Source organism: Orbicella faveolata, unplaced genomic scaffold (genome assembly GCF_042242905.1).
Source record: "Orbicella faveolata isolate gen_17 unplaced genomic scaffold, um_ofav_v1 contig_25, whole genome shotgun sequence".
Classification (NCBI taxonomy): Eukaryota; Metazoa; Cnidaria; class Anthozoa; order Scleractinia; family Merulinidae; genus Orbicella; species Orbicella faveolata.
The window spans coordinates 27,960,001-27,986,005 of NW_028301553.1; the positions used below are offsets into that span (position 1 = coordinate 27,960,001).

At 41.0% G+C, this 26,005-nt stretch overlaps 1 protein-coding gene and 2 pseudogenes across 1 annotated transcript in view; 1 reads left to right on the forward strand and 2 right to left on the reverse strand.

Moving 5' to 3' along the window:
* LOC149109751 (uncharacterized) overlaps positions 1-26,005 on the forward strand; it is a gene marked incomplete at its 5' end in the record, with an annotated part of 77,441 nt that overhangs the window by 12,364 nt on the left and 39,072 nt on the right. The window lies entirely within an intron of this gene.
* LOC149109753 (uncharacterized) lies at positions 11,787-14,381 on the reverse strand (annotated as a pseudogene).
* LOC149109754 (uncharacterized) lies at positions 22,953-24,120 on the reverse strand (annotated as a pseudogene).

A 26,005-nucleotide genomic window follows, 5' to 3' on the forward strand; every position in this document is an offset into this window, starting at 1 on the left:
AGTAACAGATGTTTCTCTTGTAAATGTCCCAAGATAGTTAATGCTCAATATGTTTCTTGAATATGGAAAATATCGAGAAATAAATTAACAGATATATTACAAAAATTATCAAATACAAATTAATTCCCGTTTCCTTCTTTTATCTTTGTGATAATGATTGTTTGCATTTTCGCCTTAATTTAAGAAATAGATCGGTTTTAGGCCGCCTTATTTTATCTGTCTGGACAGAAAAGTTACTTGAAGTAGCTTCTCTTTGATTACCTCTAGATGATTTTGATCCAGCTGAGATTATCGACGCAATTCGCCAACTGTACAAAGTCCGCGAGGGATGGCTCACACCGTTTCCTTGGTGTGAAGAGTTTCACTTTCATCTTGATAGTATTTTTACCAGACTCAAAGTGGTCAGCAGGAAAAAAACAAGAGGAACAGCGACAGACAACATCGTCAACATGTCGGGGATCTTTAAACCACATGAAGAATGTCCACAACCAAGAACAGTATTAATTGAAGGAAAGCCTGGCATGGGGAAAACCACTTACTGCAAGAAGATGGTATATGACTGGGCTACAGGAAAACAAGAAGCAGAAGATTGCTTTCCAAGGTTCGAAACAGTGTTGTTGCTGAAGTGTCGTGATATGAAGTCTAACCTATGGGAGGCCATTGATGATCAACTTCTGCCTCGAGATGTTGAACAAGACGTTAGAGAGAGATTCTTCAACTTCATCCGCCAGAATCAGTCCAACGTTTTGCTTGTACTTGATGGATTGGATGAGGTTCCCACTAGTAAATTGCCAGTGTTCAAAGAAATCATTCAGGGTCGCAGAGAACTTCCAAAGTGTCGCGTGGTTGCTACGGCACGGCACGAGGCTGGAATTAAGTTACGAATACACTGTGACACCCTGCTGCAAATTGAAGGATTTACCGACGAAGACGCAAGAGAGTTTATCCTCAAGTACTTTAAAACCATGAAGAATTTGGCCGAGAAGCTCCTGTCCAAGTTGGAAAATGATGAAGACCTGAGAGACATGGCGGCAAATCCTCTTAACACGGTGCTCCTTTGCCTCATTTGTGAAGAATTTGAAGGGATTTTCCCAGAAAGTAGGACCCAACTGTACGTGGAAATCATACAATGTATCCTTAGAAGATACAGAAACAAGAGAGGATTACCAGAAACCAATGAGGACCTCGTCCAAGTATACGACGCTCAACTGAAACATCTTGGCCAGATAGCTTTGAATGGTTTGCTTGAAGACAGCTTGGACTTTGAGGAAAGTGAGCTTAAAAGTCATACAGATGAATTACCTGGATTCGGATTTTTGTCAGTTCAGACCGGAAGCAGTAAACTAAGACCCCGTCGACACTACAGTTTTCTACACAAGAGTTTTCAAGAATGCTTCGCGGCAATCTATCTGTGTAGTCAGCTTCTCAATAAAGAGATCAGTGTCGACGAGTTAGCTGCTGATAGAAGATACCTTGAAGAGCTTCAAGAGGTCCTTTCATTTACATGTGGTATGGTAGCGGAACGTTGCGAGGAAACAGCAGAAGCCCTTATGAAGAGTATAACGGTTCAAGTGAATGGCAAAGAATACTTTCTCACCTTGCTTGGGTTCATTTCCGAATGTAGAAGAGGAGACAGCAGTTTTCATCTTAAAATGGCACGTGTTTCTGGCTCATTTCTCAAACTTCAAAGTCTTGATCTCCGATATCAATCTCCTAGTCAGGGTCACGTTGGTCTTCTAGCTGAAGCACTCAAAGTAAATTCAACGCTGACAGTGTTGAATTTGCATGGCATTAGCATTGGTGATCAAGGTGCTACTGGTCTTGCTGAAGCACTCAAAGTAAATTCAACGCTGACAGAGTTACATTTGTATGACAATGGCATTGGTGATCAAGGTGCTACTGGTCTTGCTGAAGCACTCAAAGTAAATTCAACGCTGACAGAGTTACATTTGTATGACTATGGCATTGGTGATCAAGGTGCTACTGGTCTTGCTGAAGCACTCAAAGTAAATTCAACGCTGACAGAGTTACATTTGTATGACAATGGCATTGGTGATCAAGGTGCTACTGGTCTTGCTGAAGCACTCAAAGTAAATTCAACGCTGACAGAGTTACATTTGTATGACAATGGCATTGGTGATCAAGGTGCTACTGGTCTTGCTGAAGCAATTAAAGTAAATTCAACGCTGGAAGTGTTGGATTTGGATGGCAATGGCACTGGTGATCAAGGTGCTACTGGTCTTGCTGAAGCACTCAAAGTAAATTCAACGCTGACAGTGTTGCATTTCAATGGCAATGGCATTGGTGATCAAGGTGCTACTAGTCTTGCTGAAGCACTCAAAGTAAATTCAACGCTGACAGTGTTGCATTTCAGTGGCAATGGCATTGGTGATCAAGGTGCTACTGGTCTTGCTGAAGCAATTAAAGTAAATTCAACGCTGACAGTGTTGCATTTCAGTGGCAATGGCATTGGTGATCAAGGTGCTACTGGTCTTGCTGAAGCACTCAAAGTAAATTCAACGCTGACGGTGTTGAATTTGGATGGCAGTGGCATTGGTGATCAAGGTGCTACTGGTCTTGCTGAAGCACTCAAAGTAAATTCAACGCTGACAGTGTTGAATTTGGATGGCAATGGCATTGGTGATCAAGGTGCTACTGGTCTTGCTGAAGCACTCAAAGTAAATTCAACGCTGACAGTGTTGAATTTGGATGACAATGGCATTGGTGATCAAGGTGCTACTGGTCTTGCTGAAGCACTCAAAGTAAATTCAACGCTGACAGAGTTACATTTGCATGACAATGGCATTGGTGATCAAGGTGCTACTGGTCTTGCTGAAGCAATTAAAGTAAATTCAACGTTAACAGTGTTGCATTTCAGTGGCAATGACATTGGTGATCAAGGTGCTACTGGTCTTGCTGAAGCAATTAAAGTAAATTCAACGCTGACAGTGTTGAATTTGGCTGACAATAACATTGGTGCAATGGTACTCACTGAACTCCTCCGCTTGCGACATGATGATCGTTTCATCATCGTTAAGTAAACAATCGTCATATGATGAAGACTTGCTTGTTGTTCTGAGTGAAAACAGCTATGGCTGTCTTTTTTAATCAAGTTTTTTTTACGTATTATAACTGATGTAAATAGATGGGTTGTTTTCATTATCGGGTTTTTTTCTGATGTGTACTACATTACTGATAATTTCATTTCAAGTTCTTTTTGATTGTCATTGTCCAATGTTATACGAGTCCGTCGTATTTTTTCTATCAGTATATATCACCTCTTTATCTTAAGTGGCGTCGGAACTGTACAATAAAAAAAATTCTACTACGTTCAAGACCTTGAAAGCATGTCATATTGATTGTATCGTCAAGTGAATATTTTATACGCCATGAATGGATATGTGTGGGCATTGCTTCATTATGTCACGAATTATATGCTAAACATTTCCAGCGAATGAGATTAAGGTGATGGATTCCTTGGCTGTCGTGTGCTCTTATTGGGTGAGATCACCACCGGAAAACATAACAATTTTCCTGGACAATTCTGTCCAAGGTGGAAAGGCGCAGTGAGGTCAACCCTATGTGAAGTACCAAAGAAACACATAAAAAGGATCTGGATTACAAAGAACAAGCTACAAGTAGCCCTGAAACCAAAGGAGCTAGGAGAGAAGACTTCCCAATCCTTCTGTCACACCGTCTAAAAGGGTCGTGATAGCCTGGGTGCGTATTGATAATCGGTTCTCTGCGACGGTGGAATTCGGCGGTAATCTCAAGGAACTAATGGTTCAGGGAGTTCGCATGGCGCGCCATTCAATCAAGAGGGTTATAAGGGAGCTGTGAAATACCTTACGCAAGAAGTACGGCCATTCAGACTCCTGAAAGTAGCGGGAATTTATCTGATGAATCTTCTCGAGATGCCGGCAATAATGGAGAGAAACGTGGCCTTATAAAACTGGTCTTATAAAACACTATTAAGTTATTGTAGAGTAGTTTTGTCGATGCAAGCTTGGATCCTGTGACTAGCGTCCGTGGTCCTTCGCGGAATTTACTGGAAGGTGAACGCAAGTGAACAGATACAAATGCGATGGTTAAAGCAAGTGATAGAAGTAACGGCCCTAAACGTTCTACACTTCCAAATGATCATAATTTCACTGGCAGGATCAACTTGTCAACGATTGCATCTGTTTTGTGGCACGGAACAAGTTTCTTCAGACTGTGATCAAGTTTCTACTCGTGCTGAATGTAAGGCATTTCTGGCAGGCAAAAAGGTTGTGTTTTAACTGGCTAGTGGGTCAGCATGGCGTTAACAAATGTCCTAGCAAGTTCTCGTGTCGCGTGTGTCGTGGCAGACATCATACTTCCCTTTGCCATCAATCCTAGGAACCTTCTTAAACTGGATCTTCTATTGTTCATCCACTAGTCATGGTTGGCGTCAATGGTGAGAAAATGCCGTGCTCTCCTCTGGGGTGGGGCCAGTCACTCTTTAGTGCCGTCCACGTTGATGTCTCTCAGTTGCGCGCAGTCAAAAACATAATGCGTCGCGTGGCTCAGAACACCAATGCTACTGGAGTACGACTTGTGCTTGCGAGCAATTAGAAGAGACTTTGCGTTGACTAGGCGTGCCACGCAAATTGACAGACGGGAGTTATTGATGCTAGACAACCCTCATCATGTAGAGCGATCGCGAATTGCCAATAAATCTCATCTGTTAGGAGTCAAGTCAGGAGATCAGTCATTGGAATTTAGAACTCTGTCTAAATTTACCTGTTTGGCTGCGCTCTTATTGCACTAGGATCAAAACTGATATGGGTGCTGGTTTTCTCGCAGTGAATTCGATCAGCAGTTATGAGCATCTGTGCGCTCCAAACGTTCAGGAGTTCAGGAGTCCACAATGAGTTTCGCTTGGAACTGGCCCGACATCGTGAAGAAGGCTGGTATGCAACTGATTGCCCTGAAACTGGGATGATCATCCACCTTTACCCGCAACAACGAAGGTACGTAGTCTGCATCGGCTGCATTTTCAAGTGTCCAAATTACGCAGCATGGAAAAGCTATAAGGATGCGATAAAATAATCAATGATCAGCTTAATGAAGACGTGGTTGAGTCGACAGCTCACCGAGAGAGTTCTACATGCCCCCTTGAGCTGTCATTACGGAAACTGCACAGCCTGCTGAGATGTGTGTAGTCCATGACTGCTCTATGCGGGAGCAAAGAAAACGCCTTCTCTGAATGATTGCCTTGAGACTGGACTCGCCCTTAAGAACAAGTTTCACGACGTCTCGGTTCTTGCTAGATTTCATTCGGTTGCGTTTACTGGTGACATGAGAAAGTGATTTCTGCGAGCGCGCGTTAGGGAGGGTGAGCCTGATGTTCTGCGATAAACTGGTTGTGGGATTTGCACTCCACTGAATTCGAAATACAGATCTTGAGGTTCACCAGGGCACGTTTTGGTCTCACTCCTTCTCCTTTCTTCTAAGCAGTAGAATTTTCTCTGATGGCATTTTTGCAGTTGCATAAATAGCAATCTTAGGCACAAGGGCTGGAAGAAAGCACTCGAGAGGATTCTAGCGACAACCAAGACACCCCCGGTAAGTAGCTGTTAGGCACTGATGCTTCCAGAGATGGGGGTTTTTGGCCTTAAAAACGCCAGGCAGTCTGTAAAAATTTTCCATTCGTTTCCTCACGAGAATGCTGAACTGATCAAAAGGAGGATTCTAGGAATGCTAGATCGCACCTATGAATTCCTCGGTCTGGTTTGCCACACATGTCTACAGGGAACTTCTTCTCTTGAAATGTTTGTGAGCTGAAACAACAAGCCTGGGACACTTCTCTACCTTTTAAGCTTACAGCAAAATGAAGCGCTGGGAGACTGACCTGCTCGTGAACATTGTGGTAAGGCGCACGCTAGCGTCTTATCAGCGCAGTAGAATTCAATGTCTTCGGATTGTCAAAAAGCCGTGATGACTCAAAATAACCTGGAGAAGAACTGCAGGAAAAGAGCGGGCTTAAATTCCTCTCTCTTGGAGTGAGTCTCAAAAGGAGCCATAGGACTACACCAGCTGGAGGAATACTGTGCAGGCTTTATGCATGACATGAGGCCAAAAGGACAGGTAATGGTGACCACAAAAGCATGTCTTGCGCGCGAGGAAAATCAGGGAACATACGATTGATGAGTGGAGACATTTACCTTCTCATCAGAATACTGCTAATCTCAGCAAGCGTGGGGGTTCCGTAACCGATGCAGGATTTTGGTGGAGTAGACCCGAGTGGCTACTGCTACAATGCGTGGCAGGCAAACCCTGTGACTAGAATCAGTAGAGTGTGCAAAGTCGAGTCCAAAATAGAACGCGAGGTGATAGCAGCAGCTACGGTGGACTGGCAACCAGATGAATATGACCATTCACTTGAACGGCATGATCTACCAAAGGCCCTTCGAGTCTGCGCCAGGATCGCATGGTTTATACATAATTCCCGCCAAGTGCTGTGGAAACGGTGGACTTGTGACTACGCCACAACTGTATCGGAGTCTGCTGGCTAAAAACTCTGAGGATCGGTAATGAAATCAATCTGTGTGAAGACGAAAGCAATCGTGGCAAGTGGCTGATAGGGATGGCAGTGCACCTGTTCAACGGTGGTGATGGAGTCGTGAGTTCAGTGAAACCCCGTGCAGGGAAATCTTTCTTTGAGAGACCCGTCCAGCCCATCTGCCACTAAAGCTATCGTGCAACAGTCCGACAGGAGCTCAACAGTCATCAGATCTGAACCCGGACGCACCACCTTCTCGACCGAGATGAGACGCGCGCCGAAGTTGCTGATTGACCGCGCTTCCAGAATGCTATGCGAGATGAGGAGAGGTAGGAATTTAATCTACGCTCATGGAAATTAATTTAGGAGAGAACTTTTATTATTATAGGAATACCAAGTGTCTCTTCTCGTGTTCTAAACGACATCAGTGTCTTGCAGAAATCACCTGGGGGTGGGTGTCCGGACTGGACAAAGGACCTCGTTTACGTTTAAGAGCGTTACATCCCAGTGATTGCCTTGTCAAGAAACTTTTGACTTTTGACTTTTTTATTTTAACAATGCGTGATGAGTGGTCAAGAGAAAATGTGTGTAGGCATTGGTTCATTTTGTCACATATCATCTTATAAACATTTTCAGCGAGAGAGGTTTTCTATATTTAAGGCGTGCTAGATCATTATAAGGCTGCTTGATTCCTTGGCTGTGCCATTACTGTGAGAGATTACGTGCGGTTGTGATTCTAAAGGAATGAAATCTAGAAACTATGGGTCTGTCCTATTTTCCCACAATTAAACGACTAAGAACTAAAGTATTCATGCCCTGAAAGCTTCAGAAAATTCAATTTTGCGGGGGGGGGGGGGGAGGGGCGGGGGATAATCAGAAAATGGAAGAGAGGCTTTTTTGGACATTGCTGTGAAGACGTGGATGTCACTCTATTGGCAAAACAAATCTTATACTTCCTTCCTACCCCTATCCCTCCCCCATCATCAATATCGTGTAGCTTCGGCAAACATGGATGACATGGATGAGTAAAACAAACCAACACTGTGTGTGGTAGGGAGGGGAGGGGTATATTTGTGAGATTTGCATATTTCAGTTATTATCTCATAGAAGCAGAGAAGACAAGCGTTATTACTCAGTGGCCTGTCCTGCGTACAAGTCTACTAAGGCAGAAGATTATCAACCCAAATAAGGCGTTTACCAACCTCCTTGCTTCAAGGCTACATGACGTCAGGGACTGTCCTATTTTACTGGACTTGATTCTCACTTTGTCTCCCTCAGCAGCAAAGTGTGAGAGAGGATCACTTAAAAAGTAATCTGCGAACAACTGTGACTCATAGCACCCTGTTAGGCTTGATAAGAAGACGCTCTTTACACAGCACATGAAAGCGTACAATCCAAACTAAGCTATCAGTAACTAGTGTTGTGGAACGAAGACAAAGAGACACATTCTGTAGATATTTATATTGACTTTTAACAATCTGAAACTTTCAGCAGATTTGTCCTAAGGGACTCTATCATGTTAGCAGTGCAAGCAAAGAACTTTTTTCTAGCTCTACTGTTCGGTCGTTTTTGTTGAAACTATTGATCATGAAAGCCTTCGTGATATCAAATTACTGCGTTTTACATCAGAAGGTTAGGCCCTATGTACCACTGGGCATTCCGGGATTGAGTTAATGAGTGACATCACAAGGTTACAGTATTTAGAATTCTCGTTTTGATCTAATTCAAGAGAAGTTAAGTCGACATTTTCTGTCGTCAAATTAACTTCGATTAAGTTGTAACTGCAACTTCTAACGTTCCCGTGTAAAATCGAGCGTTTCTGTTACAATGTTTAAGGTTCAAGATGTAAAGAAATTCATATTCAAGTTCAAATTATTACAAATGATTATAGTTCATATATTTGCCTGGTATCTTTAACTGTGTATTGTTCATAACTTAATAAATTAATTTGTATGTATTTTACCAGCAAATTTAATGCTTTGGGAATAGTTGATAGAGGGGACTGGTTATGAAGCCCGGCAAACATCAAAGGAGCAAACGAAGACGCCAAGATTTATGTTGGAAGGTCCACGACAGTGCACAATCTTTTGTTTTGCGCTCATGCACTATGCATGAATTACATAACCAACACGTTTCTATTAGTTAGTTCCTCAGAACGGTGTAAACAACTATTGTGTTTTGTGCACCGTCAAGGCCAAAAAAGCGAACAAAAACATACAACAAAGAACTTTGTCGGGTTTCATAACCATTCCCCTCTATTAACTATGCTTTGGGTAACCCTTTAGAGGACTCGTGTCCCATCCAGGGTGGGGTGGGGAAATACTCTTAATCACTTCATGCTACAGAAACTTGGGATATGCGCCGACCTGATGGCCTCTGGATCTTAACGCAGAAAGGGAAGAGAAGGTGCTCTTATTTCAACCAATCAGAAGCAATCTTAAATTGGCTTTTGCGCATTTTCCCGCGCTAGGCACGTGTTGCATAATTTATGCACTTGCTGAATTGCGAACGAAGATTCATAGAGCCAGCTACCATTTAACCCTTTACTCTCTAAGAGTGCCATTTGTCACACAACTTAAAAACGTTGTGAATATTTGAGATATTTTTATGAAGTTTTGCCATGAAAATTGTCTTGTAAAGATCTGCTCATTGAAGGCTTAAAATTGTGACCCCCTCCTATCTAAGATATGGTTGACCACCCCCATAATTTTACAATTTCTTTTTTGAGATGCACATGGAATGCAAGACTTGTTTCACATCAAGCTTTGTACTATTGTACCAAGACCTGCTAAATAAGCCACGGATCGGGAGCATACCTATGATATTTGAGAACTGATACGTGTTGGAAGCTTTTTATTTTCACATTTCAAAACAATTTCTCTCAACATGACTACCTCTTTCATAACTGCTGATGTCAGTTCTTAAATAAGTTGATCAATGGCTTTCAAATGGTATATTGTACACAGGCAGAGAGCCTTTTTTTGCTGATTTAGGATAAACTGTCGTTTGCCTAAGGGGGTAAAGGGTTAATAGTTCTTGTAGGAACGGCACCTTGTTCTCGAGATAACTTAACTGTCCCTAAGAGAATTTATTAAAACATGAGGCAAAGTGCTCACTCAGAAAATTCGGTCTCATAATGTAATTGTAAAATAGGAACACATGTGGAAGTTGGAAGAACAGGAATGAACAACCGATTTTTTCCCACATCTGTTTCGAGTTTTTCCTAACTCTCCCAAGGTTTTTAATTGTTAAGGGGTAAATATTTTTGTCTGCGCTGGCCATTAATCAGGCTCCCGAAAATTGAGGCAGAAAAAACTCGGCGAGCTAAGCCACTCCAGGGTGTCCGAGCTTTTCCTTTAATGGGCTTTTCGTCCCCAAACCGCTCGCACTAGACCCTGCTCGGCTCGCTCCGTTCGCGTGTCGCTGTATTCGGCTTTTCCACCAGTCGACATCGTATTAAAAGCAGGAACTGAAATAATGAGAGATTTTTTTAAAAGGTACTCGGAGTTGTGATTTAACATCCAACACTGTAGCGTAACATTCACTGATAGCACGAGCAGTGATAGAAATGTAGATACTCTAAAAAATTAATATTTAAAAAAGGAAGAATTCTTTACAAGAGTTCAAGTAAACGAATGCTATGACGCGCTGGGAAAGGGCCATTTCTGAAAAGTTTAAATGATGTAGAGAAAATCATCATTCCAATAAAGCGCGCTCTACGAACGATTTTTGTTTGCACTTTAATGGAAACTGTTAACAGAGATCTTTCCATTGGACACCTGAGCTAGTCAAGCTCCAATTTGGTAAATAAAAAGATAGGATGTATTGAAAACCAATCAGGTTCGGGAATTTGGTTTTATTCAAATTACTTAAGCTATTACTTTATTGCAAGTCCTCTAAGACACAGCACAGTCCATCAATGGAGGGTTTTTTTTCAAAACAAGAAGCAAACATCTGCAAAGAATACAGATAAGGTAAGACTAAAAGCTTTTAGATCCATCGTCGACCTTTCAGACGTACACCATCCCAACTTTCAAAACTCGATAACTGTTTGTTCGGACAGGCTCATTTAAAGATACTAGAGATAGTAGGGAGTCTTCAAAAACGTTTGGTTGATTGCTATCTGTGTTATCATGGCAGTGAAAACAAGGTGTTTACAAATAGGCAATTTTCTCGACACCTACAATCAGGGACAAAAGCGTTGAGATATGTTTGCTAATTGAAATGTTTTGGTTAGAGATCCGTACTTCCGTGATAGAAAAAAACACCTTAAGTACGTCAATAGCCACCCCTTCCTCCCCCCCTCCCCCCCCCCCTTCCCCCCTCACACGCCCAATCAATGTTGAAACAGGCTTTAGCGATGCTGTTACTAGGTAACAACATTGGAAAGGGGAGTGGGGAAGGGTGAAAGATTAGAAGTGTAGAAAGGACAAATTACACTTGAAATGAGAAGTACACGAGAATAGGGTTGGTACCGGCTACGTCAACTTCGCCCGCAGTTTACCCTCTTAAATGGTTGGTGCCCCCTAATTATTCGGAAAATAACTTCCTTTTCCAATTATCGACAGACTTTAAAAGACTGAACAAAAAGAGAGTTTGGGAAAGTTCAAGAATTTCCAATTTTTCCACCCGCGCGGCATCGCTGTCAGGTCGCTGGAAGTGTGGTCGCTAAATGCTTGTCTCATGGTTAGTGCGCTTGACTCCGGATCGAGCGGTTCGGGTTCAAGCCGTAGCCATTGTGTTGTGTTCTTGGGCGAGACACTTCACTCTCACAGTGCCTCTCTCCACCCAGGGGTTTAAATGGGTATCAGTCAGTTCAATGCTGGGGGTAACCCTGCGATGGATTTGCATTCCATCTATGGGGGAGAAGAAATATTCCTAGTCGCTTCATTCTACAGAAACCGGAGGTAAGTACTGGCCTGATTGACCAGTTGGCTCGTATGCAGACTTTACCCGTACTTTAAGTAACGTTACCGGTTGAATAGATTTGCCTTGTAGACCCAGGAACACAATTTTTGCCGGAGTAAGTTGCATATTAGCGTTTTATTTGTGATATTTTTGACTGGCAGACTTTGGAGCCATATTCAAGAACGAAGACCACTTTTTTCAGAGTAAGGGTGGTCTTTCGGACATTGTATCTCCGCACCGAATTCCCTGACGCCCATATTTGTTTACATTTCTAACAAGAGTAACTCAGTCACCGTGTGGTGTCTTGGAAGATTTTCGCGCAAACGCTCTTGAACAAGTACTAAACTTTAGCTCTCTTTAAACTGAGAACATAACCGTTTTATTACGTTAGATTGGTAAAAATACGTCAGCCGATTTAGCTACTAGAAAGTGGCATCCATTGAAAGACTACTACACTTTCGTAACTTTACGTTAGTCATTACTTTGAACTTGAAATTACGTAAAAGTCAAACAAAACTTCCCATGGTCGAGCCATGATTGAAAAACGATCTTGTGGGTGAAAACGGGTTTGTCATTGAACCAAAAGAAAGCTGGCTGCTTGAAAAAGGCTCTAAACCAAATGGAGCCTGTCCCTGGAATGCAATCCCAGGCGCTGAGTTTGATCCCAATGAGAAACTTGAGCCAGCATTACTGACTGCATAAAACGAAGATGTAATACTGTCCACTGAATGTTTTAGAAAGCTGGTAGATGGAACAGAAACATTGTTTGTTGAATTTACAGCTTGCCCTGTTCCTTGCTGTGGTGTTACGCCATCTGTTTGCCGTCTGGTGGAGTTATGAGTTACGAATGTGAACTGCGAAGCTGCAGAATTTGGCGGGGACATTCTGTAAGCACTGTTTCCTGTAGGCCCGCTAAAGAGCATCGCTGACTGACTACTGGGGGCAGTTGCCTTCTGTTCTACAAGATCTGGCATGGCTGCAAGTGCGCGCAATGGGTTGTTTGTGCTGGCATCATGGCTGACATTCGACTTAACAGAGTGAAGTAAGTTTGGATTCACAGACACCATAGCGGTGCTGTTGTAGTTTGCATCTGAGCGCGACGAGATGAGATTATCAATGGCATAGGAAAGACTTGAGTTCAAATCACTAGAGCCGATTAGAGACTCGGCAGAGAAATCCGAGTAAGTAGTCCTGGATGGCCGTGTTTGAAGTTGGGATTCCTGTGTCATAACTGAATCTCCCATCAGTTCGTTTCCTCCAATCAGCGCCTCTGCCGAGTAATTCGAAAAACTCTGAGCATGGCCTTGTTCACTGGGTGTACTGTGAATTGACGGGGCCACGGCCATTGTTAAACTGCTCTGTTGGTTTGGATTGCTGTCAGAATTAACAGATGCGGTCGTTATGTGTGGAATGTTCGGCAGAACCACTTCACTTGAGGCAAGCAGAGATTCGGCAGAGAAGCTAAGGCTGCCAGAGCCAAGCTGCGAAACTTGTTGGTGTTGCTGCAAATCTGACGTTTGTGTTTGCTCCATGCTCTGAGGTAAACCAGCTAAAGATGCAATACTGTGAGAAAGGCGTGGTATCTGGCCAGCCTGACTCATTCCTATACTAGAAACTTGTACAGTTGGTTTACCACAATCTACTCGAGTTGGCATGGTATTAGCTGGAACTGACACCTGAGTGGTAATACCTGGGATCAGAGAATTGACGTTAAAAGTCTGTATTGTCATTATCTCCGGTTGAGGCTGACAAATACTAATATTTCCTGGTGGTTCCTGGGAGCCGCAAGTGCTCGCTCTCTTTGCCATCCTGGTGTTCTCTCACAGTTAAGTGTGCTGCTCCACGTTTGTTTGAGGCCGAGGTCGCTTTATTTCCTAACAAAGGTTTGTTTTGGGAATTTCTATTCGTGTTTTGAGTTCGGCTTGTATTAACCGCCGATTTTTTCTGACCCTTGTTGGCAGGCCCTCCTTTTTTCGCTTTACAACCCCCTTGGTTTTTGCTCGCATCTGTCGACGCCTTTGGACGAGGAGTACTCTCGTTGTTCTGACTAATTTTGGACACAGTTATACTCTGGTTTGGAGTAGCAGTCACATAGAATGCCGGCAAGCTGGTGCTCTGTGTCACAACAGTGTTGCTGACTCCAGCTGCAGCGTGTTGATTACCCAGGCTGTTTGGCACTGGCACAGCGACAAGAGGAGTTGACATCTGAACTGCACTGGGAACAGCAGCACATGAGCTAATCACAGCTGGTTGGAGGTTCAGGATAGCGGCAGAGTTATGCCCCGTTGCAGGAGCGACAAGTGGGACAGCATTCACCACACTTATTGGCGAAATTGATGTACCAGGTTGTAGTGCAACTTTCATGATGGCTGCTACACTGTGTCTTGAGTAGCCTGCTTGAGACTGCAACCCTTGAGAAGCAGAGCTGACTGGCGTGCTAACAGTCTGTAACGGCTGCTGTGTTACAGAGCAGGGCACGTTATTTCCAAACTGTACAACAGGGGGATTAAAGGATGGATTAGGATTCGACAAACTGCTAATGTTTCCCTGTAGCTGGTTCAATTCAAGCTGGCCAGAAGTGTTTGCACTATTCTGCGCGACAGATGTTGTTGGGACTTGAACCGTTGGACATGTTGTAACTGGAGTAAAAACAGACGCTGTGCTACTTGCTGCAGAAATTGGATTAGTTGTTATAATAAAAGGGGCCACATAAGCAATTGATTCTCTCTTCGATTGCTCCTTCGCGACAGAAGCCGAAGTGATTGGAAAATGATTAAGCACAGCAGTGGTTGCAGTAGTGGGCTGAGTCGCATTACTAATCACTGTTGTTTGGCTGGTAACCTGTGGTGGTCTCGACGCAGTTGTCACTGCTGCAGTCGGTGATTCCCTCGATTTTGGGACCTCTATCGTCGTCATAGCAACAGCATCACCAGCTGTATCTGTGTCGACTGTCCCAGATAAGGTAGAATCTGTTGTTGTTGTTGTTGTGGGGGTCTGTCTTCAAATAGCTACACTATTTTTCTTTAACAAATCTCTCAACAGCTTGTTTTCTTTGGTAGCCGATTCAAGTCGAGTTTTCAACAGGTGAACGTCTTGAGCTAGAAGAGAAAAGAATTATAAAAAATATGTCAACTGCATTGTAACAAGCCTCGCTCAAAACACAGAGCTATCATGGTGAAATCACAGCAAATACAGTGTAGGCTATCACGACCTATCACGTGCAAGCCTTGTGTTTCTATAAAAATCTTACCAAGCAGAGCGAAGCCATCGCAATGTAAGTCCAGTTTTTTGGTTGAAATAAGCCCACGATTACCTAATGTGCTCGCTGCGATGTGAAATATGAACAAAACAGTACTGATAACCCTTCGTCAGCAAAGGTGCAGAAGTGTCTCATTTAGCTGTATGAAACGGACACGTACGTTAGGAAAAATGCGTGGTCGTTCTACCAAATCAGTTTGATGTTATAAAAGAGATAGGGAACCATCAACCTCAATGCGCCACTGATAAACGAATTGGTACAACTCTGTTATTAACACAAAACCACAATGCATCGTCCTCCCCCGCACTTCCTAACCTTTGGTTATTACCAGTTTTTATGATATATCCTCGAGAACGCATCCTAATTTCGTTTCGGCCTGTCTGCAGCAGAAAACAATCGAGATTTTTTGTGAAGACTGAAAATTGGCCGCCCCTTTAGGTTTCTTCAGGGGTTTTTGGCCTCGTTTTAGTGTCCATCTGCTACGTCTAGGGTTAGATAATTTATGCTCGAAAATTTGAGCATTATGCTTTTCAGCGGCACTCCAAAAATCATAGCATTACGCTCGAAATTATGCTCAAAGATGCTGGGTATATTTTGCGCAAAAAAAAGGACAAAATGTGGGCTAACATGCACCCTCAAACTTACAGGCCTGGGGAGCCAGGCATAAAGTAAGATAGCCAGGCCTTCAAACAGAAAACCAGGCCTTCAACGAAGCCAAATAATTGCATAAAGCAGCCACAAAGCCCACAACTGACGGGACAATTTTTAAACACATTATTTTAGTGTTTTTATTAGCAGGATAATCAAGTTGATAATTTTATCAACTTTTATGCTCCTGTCCTAAACATGACTATTATGCTGGCATTATGCTCGATGCTTGCATTATAGTAGTATGCTCGTAATCGTAGCTATAACAAAATTCTCGATGGTGATTGGTTCTCCGCGCACCTATGTGTCACGTAATCGGAGCGCGATCACGTGGGTGTCCAATTACAGGTATCCAATTTGAACTTTTTGTAATTGGATAGCTATAATTGGATACCCACGTGATTTTCACGTCAATTACGCGCACTTTAATGGCTTCCTTCGCAATGTTTCCTACAGTTTTCAAAATTATGAAAAGCGCTACAGACGTTTCCGCTCAAAAGAACTTCCCAAAAGACATTTTTAATTCCGAAATTTCTTAAAGATACGATAATTAGTAATTGGACCTCGTATCGTACAATTCAAGGAGCAATCGTGCTCGTATTTTCAAATCGTCCTCGCGCTTCGCGCTCGTCCGAGTTTGAAATTACTCACGCGATTACTCCCTGAATTGTACTCCTCGCGGTCCAATTACTATTACAAATTATTCCAACATAATTTATCTAACGCTAATGCTGATTGCAACTCCCGTAGCCTACAGGCCAACACTTTTAGAAATGGAGACCGCGGCAGATCAACTCTCTACAGAGGTTGTGGATAACTTTGAAGAGTATTTGTTATAGCGTACAAATTTACGGTTTACGAACAAGACGGGAAGAGACATAAAGAAATATACAGCATTTGCCGAACAATTTGTTGCTTTACTCGCTATACATTATTCTTAACATGTCAGGTAAAAAAAACGTGCTTGTCTTGTTGATCAACATAGTTTTACCACTGGGAATTCGCAAATTATGTGGACCGTATGTGATTGGAAAAATCCGCTATTTAAGAAATCGAATGTGGTTTAGCATTGTCTGTACTCTTATCGACAACGATACGCGTCATCACAGTGGTCAAAATTTGTTGTGGACTCAAGAGGCGCAGCCGAGTCCACAACAAATTTTGACCACTGTGATGACGCGTATCGTTGTCGATAAGAGTACAGACAATGCTAAACCACATTCGATGTAACAAACTGAAGTCAATTTTTTATGCGTCTGTCCTCTTATTAATGATAAATTGCGTCGTAACATTGTCAAAGTGGCTGTGGAACTACGAGCCGCAGGCGAGTGGTTCCGCAGTAAACTTTGACAATGTTGTGATGAAATTCATCATGGATAAGAGGACATACGCATGAAAAAACTGACGTCAATTTGTTTTTTACGATAACAAGACCCTAAAATGGTCAAATGCAGGGAATAAATGAGGGGAAAAGACGCCGTAAACTTGCCGTAAACAAAGATAATTGAATTTTATTTAAAATGACTCTAACATTTTCAATAGCTTTTCTCGCTTTTTGATTGGCTACTTAAAAAAGTCCGTAAAATCTCATTGGTTGAGAAGTTGACAGTTTGACAGCCGAAAGCTGAACTTGAAAGCTTGCATAAATTAAAATTTTATCCGTCTGTACTCTTATTGATAATAAAAATGAGCCAATCACCGAGCGAGAAATCAGACAGTTATTGAAAACTTGTTAATTTTACCACAATATCAACGTCAAAGAAAATGTTTTCTTGCAGAGCCTGACCAAGAGCGTGATACATTGACGCGAGCAGCGTTGTCTGGACTCTTATCGACAACGGCAAATTAGCCAATCAGATTGCGAGATTAGTAGCAATTGTGGTATAGCCAACATATTTGCGAAAACTGCTCGACTCGGAAACTTGCTCCTAGTACTCTTCGGTTGTCCCTCAGAGAAGAGCTCTGGGGTCGAGAATTGACTTTGATGACGCGGTGATCATGTGACGTTGGAAAACAATGTGTCACAGATGAAAGCCTGCACTGTTTGATCAGGAACGAACTTCTACTTTATAGGTTTATGAAATGGACATAAACTGATTATTCTAGAAGGTTAGTGGTAAGAAAGTTTTAACGAGATTTCAGGTCTGGAAAAGAACGTTAACTACTCAGAATTCAGTTCGCGTGACTAGACGGATTGACCGTTAGGCCAGACACAACGACAGTGGGATTCTAATTCAAGTTACTAAGTAGATGTTCGTTCTGTGTAGGAATCTCTTGTTCATGGCCACAGTTATACGTCGAAGTTACTGATTCTAGCGACAAGAGAAGCTTTAACTTTCCAGGTAAGCAGGATGAGTGAAATAAAATTATGAAACTTAAGTACATTTGAGGGTTCTGTCCTCGTGGACCGGTTCACAAGAACCGATACAAAAGACCTAACAATGTTCAACAGCTAAACAAAGGTTCGTAAAGAAAGGAGTACAATGGTTATTCCCTCTGTGTACCGTTACACCAGGACACAACCCATTTGAGGGACGAGCAGCATTCGAAACAAGGACGGAAAAATCTAACTTAGTTCCACAATCGCTTCATTGTTGAGAAGACTTTTAATCAATATCCAATAATTTGTGAGCCAGCTATCATTCATAACAAGCAGTTTAGTCCCAAGATTTTATGCAACGAGCCACGTACCATTCGAAGAAGTTGAAGCGGCAAGCCTGTTTTTGTGTGTGCGGAGCTCACACTAAGTTGGCAGCTGTTTATGAGAGTCACGTGATTGAACAGAATGACTGGGCACTAGTTAAGATCCTATAGATGAGAAGATTGGATGCTAGTTGGCTTGTGCAAGTGGTTTTTTTCTGCCTCCTTCGTGTTGGCCACTTTGCTTTTGTGTTCCATTTGTTGGTTTAAAGATACTTCATTTTTATTTTCCCAGCTTTCAGTTGCCAAGGTAGGTTTTTTCTTTTATAGCTTGTCAGTTGAGATGCAGTACATTGTCTGTTTGCATGTATCCAAAATCGTTAAACTCCAGAATACCTGGCCACTTATTAGCATCTCATTGAATAAGAATAGCAACTATTGTTATATACCTCATTCTTCAAAGCACACCGACGCATGTAACTAAATAAAGTGGCCGGGTATTTTGAAGTTGCTCCTCCAAAATAAATATTCGTATCCTTGGTAATTTCGATCATATTTAAGCTTGTGCTTAATTACATGTCTGTTTTCAGTTATCAAAAATCCAGCTTCCTAATTTCATGTAGGCTTTGGAAATGTTGATTGCAGTTGTAATGTTTATTGATGGCGTTCTTTCATCATTCCTTCAGGTGTCTATATCTGGAGTTATTTTGCTCACAGAAGCCAACATATCAAGACTCAACTTGAGGTTAGTGCAGGTTGCACAGGGGCTGGTGTGCTTTTGCAAGCTGATCGGCCTGAATGTTCAGCGCGGGTTGCCCTATGCAGCGAAAGGAGTCATCTTTCTTGTGCAAGCTAATATCTTGCTAGCCACCATGTATATCGGCTTGAACTGATTGATATAGGTAGCACTATAAGTGAGACATAGTGTCAGGGATTGTCAGAGAGCTTCAAAGATTGTCAGAAACTCTGAGAAACTGAAAAAGACTGCCTTGAATTTGCATTGTACTTGAATTGTTAGAAATTTGAACAGTGTCACCCTGTTGTTGCTCTTTCAAGATCAAAAGTTAGTATGCAAATCTCAGTTGAACAATACCGGTCAACGATCGTCTTCATAACCATTTTGTGAATGCAAAGGATGCCTTGTCACATTTTAAGGATAAGTTTTGGAATATGATAAGTGTGGCGCCAATTATGGATGATGATGATGTACCATTCTCAGAGGCAAGATGTTAATTCTCATGCCAAAATTGAAGCAAGCTGTTACACAAATTTACAAAATGTGGAATGAAGTGATGCTATGGTTGACACAAATGCAGGGTAAGAAAAAACATTTTGAACTTCACTTGTGCAATAGACAAGTGAGGTTTTGGTTTTACTTGTCCAAACCTCAAGTCCAATTGTCCTTGGATGTAGAGTTAATCCAATCCATAGTTGAACCACATTTCTTTGAACAGCTGCCTTAATTGGTTCCACATACTGAGGATTTGAATCTTTTTCAAATAGTGTTCCTATGACACGTTATGATGAACAAGAGAATATATGCAATACTTTCTGCCCAATCTACAGCCAATGTACAAAGAACTATGTAGATTTGCAAAGGCAGGATACCTACATCTGGAACATTACATCACATCTTTTTTTATATCTTGTACTACCCACGGGAAGGTGTCCTTCCAAGATTCCTGCAACTTTCAAACTCGAACTGCTGGGCTGTGAAATTGTTTTCTCCTCTCGTTCACCTCGGTGCTTTCTACCAAAGGTTTTGCCTTTCTCTCTAGCTCCTTTCCTGGTGCGCCAAAATAGCCTTTTATGCTTCGCTGATCAGCCATCAGAGAACTTAAGACACCATGATGGCCAGGCCGAGGACAATGTCGATTAAAAAGTGATTTTATGTTTTACCTAAGAATCTCTCGGTACCCTAAAGTCATTTACTTTGTTTATCACCATCAAAGCTATCACAAAACTGAATCTAGGACACATCGATAAATTCTAAATAAAAGTCTAAAAAATTAGCCCTCATGGTTCACGTTTTCCATACCACGCAGAATTTGGTCATTTCACGTTGTTGCCTGCAGAGGACGGCAAAGAAATGTACCGAGAATTATAATGTACGTGCACAGCCATTGTTCTCCTCATTAAACCTTTTGTTTAGCGACCTTGCTGTTGCCATTGCCATCGTGGTTTTCTTAAGATCCCACTTGTGCATGTGCTGACAGCGACTAAGAGGGTCTATTAATAAATGCACAAATTGATACCCCCAAATCAGTGTTCCAGATAAGTGAGATCAGCTAGACGACCCGATAAATTAGTAGAAAAATCATAGTGATTTGCTGGGAGCATTGGAAATTGACCTGTTAGAATTCCTTATTGGCACCCAACCTTTAAAACTTACCTGGAACCCTGCAAATGAGTGGCAGGCCCCTTTCGGTACTCATTGAAATAAAGTGGCGGATAAATCATAAGTGCTCAACTCATTTCATCTCTAACTTGTAAGTTTCTTTTGCGAAAAGTGATCTGTTTTACACTTGCAAAAACTTAACTGTATATTAATTTCTCTGCTGAAACATTTAAACACCTTGTTTTTTAAATTATTTTCTGAAGATTCACTCGTCCAAAGGATAAGTAGGATTGACAACCCACTTGTCCACTGGCCAAAACCACTTGTCTGGGACAAGTGGACACTGTCTTTGTTGCACCCTGAAATGATGTGCTATAATACTTATAAGGCAAACAAATGAAGTGGAGGAAAATCCAAACCCTACAATATTTGATGTCATTGATCCGACCATCATTTTCTGCGAATTAGAGCATGCATGAAATAGACAGCACCCCAACTAAATGTAAACACTCTCTAAAATTACTTGTGAGTGGCTTCCAGAATAACTAGCTTGTTTATTTCAACAAACTTCGAGTTAAAACACTTGGTACAACACATTGGATATCAAAACAAAATAATATAGTAGAGGGACTATAATAGTTTATGATAAGAATAGTACTCCGAATAACTAAAAGATTATTTTCTAATTGAAATTTCTCAAATTAGTCCAACTGTGATAACGCAAATGTCATTGTGTTTTAGTTTTAGAATGAGGTTAAAAAGCTTGCCTTTGAAACGTGTTTAATTAAGAGTTGACAACGAAGGTAAATGCTTTAATGAAGTTGACAAGGGTCAATTCATGTCTCCCAGGTTCATGCCTTCAGCATTCAGTTTACTTTACAAGATCTTATCAACTTCAGTGCAGTACAAGGAGGAAAAACAGAGTTGGCTAACATCGTCAACAAAATCGCACTCAAAAACCTACCATGACAATCAAAACACAAAAATGTAACATCATCTGATAATTTCCAGTTCAAATGCATGTCATTTTTTGTAAGACTTGGCCTTTCTCCATTGTGGGTTCACGCTTCCCTTCAAAACGTCTCCTAATTTATAGCACATTAATACCTACAACATGTTATCTTTAGAACTATTCGGATAAAATCGGTACTCAAGGATTTTATGTAGCATGATATTTTTATTTCGCATATAATACAGCAAAAACCTTCACTGATGTGAAATTTAAGCTTCCTTCCTCTAAAGGTCTTCCACAACCGAACATATTTCTCGTCAAAAAAGGTGCAACACTGGGACAACGGTACAGAGTGACGTAAAAGTGTCGCAAACGGACTTGCTTAAGCAGGCTACCTATTTTCTAACCACACTAAAGGGGAAGGGGTAGGGATTGGGTGACTAAAAACATGAGGAAGAAGGGGAAGGAACAGCACCCTGTCCCAATAACAAAGCGGGTTTCCAATAAGCAGCCCAATTTAATTTCCCCAGCTCATAAAATTCAAAAAAGGAAAAAGGACGCTACGCACAGACAAGTATGCAGTGCGGACCTATGTTTACGTTTTGCAAACATTGATCATGAATGATTCAGTTCTAAACAAACTCATCATCCTTTGTCAGGGAACAATTTCATCTCTAGGTGTAGAATCTTGGTAGATCAATTGCCAGTGAACAAATCAACCCAAATCATGATTTCATTTGCACTTTTAAATACAAAAGTTTACTTTACAACCAAAGATGAGGGCCACGTAATCCTGCAGATACTTGATTCTTAGATTAATGATAGATTGAAGACATATGATCTGCTGTTGTGATTTATAATTGGGTTCTTTATCGTAATTTATGTCACAACTTTCTTAAACTGGGGAGTATTGACTATTCATCAGTAATCAGTATTTATTAGCGAGCAGTAAGTTTAGCAATAACTTGGTAGTAATCAGTATTGCTGGCATTTTGCCTGGCTCAAGTTGTAAAGGTTTCTCTTGACGCAACTGTGATAAACCCGATGTAAAAATGCAAATTTTTCTTAGGGGTTGAGTTATAGGTTTAAATTTTTGATCTCATTGCTGCTTTGTTTGCATCAGTGTTTTCAATTTTGACTAAGAGCAAATGTAATCAGTAAATGTTACATGTACATCAGATTAGACCAACCTGTTTGTTTCTACAGTTGTATAAACCCTTTGGTGACTGACTGACACTAGCTCGTTTTCAAGTGCATAGAAACTTTTCTGCACAAGGTAAGAATGTTACGAAAAAAATCTGATTTTGTGCAGTCAGGTCTGTGCAATTTTGAAGGTTATATTTAGCAGCTTGTGTTTGTCTTTACATGTATGGGTCTAAAACAAAAAAGTTGGAAAGCGTTTGCTTGCTTGCTTTTCTCAATTTGTTGAACACTTCATTTACAGTGTATGATTGTTAACTGGCTGATAAAATAACCCTGTTTTTTGATTCTGTACACTGTGATTCTTTTAATATTCAAAAGAGTTCTAGCTGTTTCAGTTAGCCATACAAGACTAAGCAAAACAATACTGAGCCTCACTGTCGTGCGAAAAGCTTCAGCTCTGAGGATATAAACAGACAAGCAGTTATCACGTACGTTTAACTTGCAAAATGCAATAGAAAAAGTTTTTAGCCAATTTAATTTCCACAGACTTCATTACACACTGAATGTATCTGGATGTAGAAGAAAATTAGTTAGTTGTTATGTATCTACCGGTTATCAGTTATGATCAGGCTTTGAACAGTCAGTATTCACTAAGGGACTGTTCATTTTTTATGAGGAAGGTGGGGGGGCTGGTGGGATTTGGGGGGGTCATGTGAAAAGGGCTATCAAGGGGGGCCATCCCAAAAAAATAAGGGAAAAGGGGGGGGTTAGGTGAATTTCTTTAGTAAAGCTTTGAAATGGCATAATGTTTTAATATTTAAAAAAATGCTATAGAACAAACATAATAGACAGGATACAAATTTATTACAAACTTTCCTTCTGTTTTAAAGTAACATTTGATGACAAAAAATATTGTATCTACGAAAGAGAACTTTAAAGTAACACTGTTATTTTCTAATACAACTTTCACTGGCACTCATCTTCATCTTCACTGTCGTCGAGCCCTTCTTCGCCCCTTGTACTGCTGTGGGAGTCACTTCCAGCAATGCTTTCAGTCAGAGGATACTCTTCAGGGTACATGAAGGTGTAAACAAAGTATCTGACTTCCTGCTTAAGGTTCGTGGTGATTCTGCTTCTTGCAGCATTGGCGAAATAATTCCCTTCCTAGAGCTGTGCGATGTATAGCCCATCTCATCTAAATACCCACATGGTAACATCCTCAACTTTAAAAAACACTCTTCCAGGATGGTCAGGCTAGGAGGGTACACAAGGCATTGTGGAATATCATTTCCTAGCAGGTTTCCAACACAGATTCCTTAAACTCTTTGGATGTTGTTTTGAGTCCGTTTTCTCTTTCTTTCATTTGACTTTGTGCGGTTTTCCTTTTTTCTTTCTCCTTCTGTTGATGTGTTGTTTGTGTATGCCCTTGAATAAGCTGTCATAACTTCTCTTCTTATTTTCTAGTGCTTCCATGTCCTGCGTGACCTTCGTCAACTTAGCTTCTATACATCTAATATGTTTTACTCTGAAACTGTGGGCAAATTCTTCACCCTGCTTTAAAGCAAGCCCATTGGACTGAAAGAGTGTGGAATTATGTTCCTCCACATCTTTCAATATGACATTCAACTTTTCCACCATTCCTCTGGGCTCATTGATGGACAAGTTCAGTTTCTCCCATCACTGGGGTTCAACTGGTACCCTGGCATATGATAATGATGATAACAGCGAATTAAATTAATATTTTAAGGGTCCATTAACCGATCTTTTTGAGCCGTTGCTAGGGAAAATTTAGTCTCATATAATCTCATCATTTTTAGTTAGTTCAGAGTTATTTCATGTGTTTTAACTTTTTCCTGATCAGTAACACTAGTGATGATGTCATCAGGCCACGCCTATGGTCATGTGACTGATACAGCAAAAATGCAAAGGCTCCCAGGCAAATTACTTTCCCGGGATTTTTTTCATTGACTTAGTATTTTAATTTAAATCCTCATTACACTATGCATCGATTTTGTTTAATTTCTAAAACGTCAGATTTTGAGAGCATTTCAAAATATTGAAAAATTCGTAATTTTCTGAAAAAAACATGATTTCGAAAAAGGAATGCATAGCTATGTTGCCAACATTGGCTTTAATCGAAATTCGTCGAAAAAGGCTGGATTTAATGAAAAACCGCGTTTCCTTTAGCATTGAAAGAAACCGGAAGTGCGCCCGATATCTATTGGATGTTACCCTATCAGCGCATGCGCAATTTACACTACCAGCGCACTTTGGTAGATCAAACAAAGCCACATGGAGTTAGTTTTTCTCTTTCTATTGTTCTTGTTTTTCTGTCTCTCTCTTATTTTGTCTTTGCTTGTACTTTTTTTACTTTGCATTTTGCGAAACACAAAGAAAAACGTCTAAATGTGAGCGAATTTGCAAGTTTTTGAGTTGTTTTTATTTTCCCTGCTCAGGCTGACGTAAGTGACCAGAAGTGAAATTTCACCTCCTTAGCAACGCGCGCGAGCACGCGCATGAATCGGTTAATGGGCCCTTAAGAGGAGGCCTCCAATCACCTAGAGGTGGTTTTCAGGAGTGTCCTCTAAAAAATTAACGTCTAAAATGTACATTAAATGTCTAAAATACAGAAGTAATAAAAGGTAAAAACATGAGAGGCCCAATCGGTTATTGCTCTATAATACATTTTTTTCCTGCTCCATTCCATTCTTGGCTTGCTACAGTAGTTAGAAAAACAAACCAGTTTAGAAATAAAATCACCAAGTTAGAAAAAAACTACATGTAACTAGTAAAATAATAAGATTAACTGAGCCCAAAAATTAACTGCAACACATGCAAAAAAAATAGTAAGCTGAGGGGGTCATGCAATTTTTAAATGGTGCTTCCCAAATCCCACAAGCTCTTCCTCCCTCATAAAAAATGAACAGTCCCTAATGCATTACATTCTTATCATGACTGTTTGCAGAACAACTGTTGAATCTTTGGGCTTGTGTTAAACCCATCTTTATAATAAACATGCTTAATTTACTGGAAAATAACAGGTTCTTATGTTCTTTTCATTCTTTATGGTGAAAAGTGTAATTTATGTTGCATGACATTTGTGGTGTATTACTGGTGATCAGTGATGGTCACTGCAGACTTACAGGATTCGGTATTCACTTGTGCAATAGATTGTTAGCATGACTGTAATTGCAAGACAACTGTACTTTGAATCTTTGGGTTTGTCTTAAACCCATATCATGTTTTTTATAAAGCTCCAGGCTTAAATGTTACAGGCAAATGAGTTTTACTTATAACTTGTTTTTCTTATTCTTAATGGTCTATATATTTTTTAAATGGTGACAGTGGAACAGACTAAGTTGAAGTGAACTCTTTGAAGTTGACACGAGAAGAAGGGCAGTATTTCTTTAAAGATGATGCAGAAATAACTTTCAGTAATTCATTCAACGACTTCATTTATTTGGCACTTCTGACCAATTGCATGCCCCACGGAGCTGTAGACATGGATGAAATTTCTCCTCTCCAGTCCTCACCGGAAGCTGTACCTGGAACATGTAAGTATGAATTTGTAGTATCTTTAATTTGTTTTTT